This window comes from Vigna radiata, chromosome 9 (assembly GCF_000741045.1).
Source record: "Vigna radiata var. radiata cultivar VC1973A chromosome 9, Vradiata_ver6, whole genome shotgun sequence".
Taxonomy (NCBI): domain Eukaryota; kingdom Viridiplantae; phylum Streptophyta; class Magnoliopsida; order Fabales; family Fabaceae; genus Vigna; species Vigna radiata.
In genome coordinates, this window is record NC_028359.1 from 9,903,922 (window position 1) to 9,906,375 (window position 2,454).

Sequence of the window (2,454 nt, forward strand, 5' to 3'; positions counted from 1 at the left end):
TGATTAGATTGTATTTTCTTAGACTCTGTACTTTATTTGATGTTGAAATACATTTGAACATGTGTTTGTTATGTTGAAATTGAATTTGTGTACATGTTTTTATATGNAGNTCTGTTTTNNTGNTANTGGATATCACAAAAACAGACCTGCAATTTTAAAAAACTGCAGGGGAATATGCCGCAATTGTGACCTGAACCGCGGCATATAGTGTTTCGTTTTAATTTTTTTTTTTTAAAAAGAGACATATGGCCGCGGTTAGTGCAAGAACCGCGGCCTATAACAGGGTTTTTTCTCGCGGTTCAACCGCGGCATATAGTGGACAATTTTTTTTTTTAAAGAAAAAAAGGATTTAGGCAGTGGTTCTTTGGACAACCACGGCATATTACGAAACTTATATACCGCGGTTGTAACCGCGGCCTAAAGTCTTTGACTTACTACCGCGGCTGAATATGCCGCGGTTCGTAAACCGCGACCTATAGTGAAAAATAACCGCGGTAAAAGCCCCTCGCTGCACTAGTGTAGATTTTTCGTATAAATAAACTTAGAATAAATCTTGTGTACTTCTTATATTCATCAATAATAAATATTTTATTAAATTCTATATCTTTCAAGAAATTAATTATTTTGATGCATTATTGCTAAAATTAAGTTTTGCATATTTAATTTGAAATATGGTTAATTGTAATACACAAATATCAGTTTCGTATTATTACTTTGTGCATTAATATTCTTTTACTTTTAACTGTGAACTTAGTTTATGATTTGTCTTAAAGTGTTTGGTTAATGCATTGTATGACATTTATAAATATTGTTAGGGCTGGGCATAAGTATCTGAACTCTGCCAAACTGTATCAAATCACAGTTTAACTATATTTTTAATAAACTATAAAAGATTGAACTAATATTAACTGTACTGTTTAATAGTTCAGTTTTAAAAAACTGATACTGTATCAGTTAACTAATAACTAAACTATTCCTAGATTATAATTGAACCCTGTGTAGCCAATTCGCGTTCTCCTCCCCGCTCTCCTCGTCGTTCCCCTTCTTCTCCGGAATCACCTATATGAAATATGTCGCTCTTCGTCTCTGTTTCCAAAAGCCTCTCCATGAAGGCGGGGATCCCCTCGGTGGTCTGGAGCACAAGGTGATGCGGTGGGGAAAATGGGGAATCACGAAAGTGTCGACGTCGGAAACAAGTGCGGTGTTCGATCTCAAGGTCTCCATGACGGCCACGGTGAAGAGGGAGAAATTGTTGAAGGCGAGTCTGGGGATGTGGAGATTGTTTGCCACGTCGTTAACCCAAGGGCAGAAGAAGTCGGCGACGACGCAATCGAGTGGGTGCTGCTCTAGGAAACGCCTGATTGGGACGCGGAGGAGCATGGCGGACATGAGTTGTACACCGTCGGGGAAGCCAGCTTCTTGGGCGGGGAAGTCGACGATGTGCAAGAGGAGAGAGGGGCTGGATTTGCGAAGGATTTGGGCGTAGGAGAGAGTGGTGATGACGGTGACGCGGTGGCCACGTTCTGCGAATATTGTGACTACGTTGCAGAGAGGGATGAGATGGCCAGGTGCTAGGAAAGGAATGAAGGGAAGGTTGAGCAGTTTCCATTGCTGATAGAATCTAGTTAACTTTAGTTAACTGCACTGTAATTATAAAGGTTCAGTTTTTTTAAACTGAACTGGAAAATGCTATAATTTAGTTATCAGTAAAAATAGTTTAGTTTTTATAGTTTAAAATAGTACAGATAATCTATAGTTTAGTGCAATTAGGTTAATTATGCCCAGCCCTAAATATTGTTATACTAATACATTAAGAAATGCAGTCTAGTAATTTAACTTATAATTTAAAAGATGTTGTGAAACGAGTGTCAAATTGAGTTCAACAACAATAAAAAGACTTATATAGAATGAATTTAAAATCACACCAAAATGTACATGAAGAAAAAAAATAAATACAAACTGAAAATGAATAAGTTATCATCTTTTATATTATGCAAGTTAAATATTTTTTCTTTACATCTGTCTAAATAAATACATTTTAACAATAATTTTAGTTAGGGGTGGACAAATAGAACTGAACTGTATTGCACTGCTAAAAACTGAACTGTAAAACAGTTCAGACAAACTGAACTGAACTGTTTTTTGTTTTATCAAACTTAACTGAATTGAACTATACTAAATTGTACTAAATTACAGTATGAACTGAACTGAACTATTAACTGAATTGTAAACTACATTAACTGAACTATTAACTGAACTGTAAACTACACTAACTGAATTGAACTATTAACTGAATTGTAAATTACACTAACTGAACTATTAACTAAATTGTAAACTACACTAATTTTAACTAAACTACAATATAAACTGAACTGAACTACTAACTATACTAATTTTAAACTGAATTGTACTAATTTTTAAACTAAATAGTATAACAATACAGAAATTTATTTT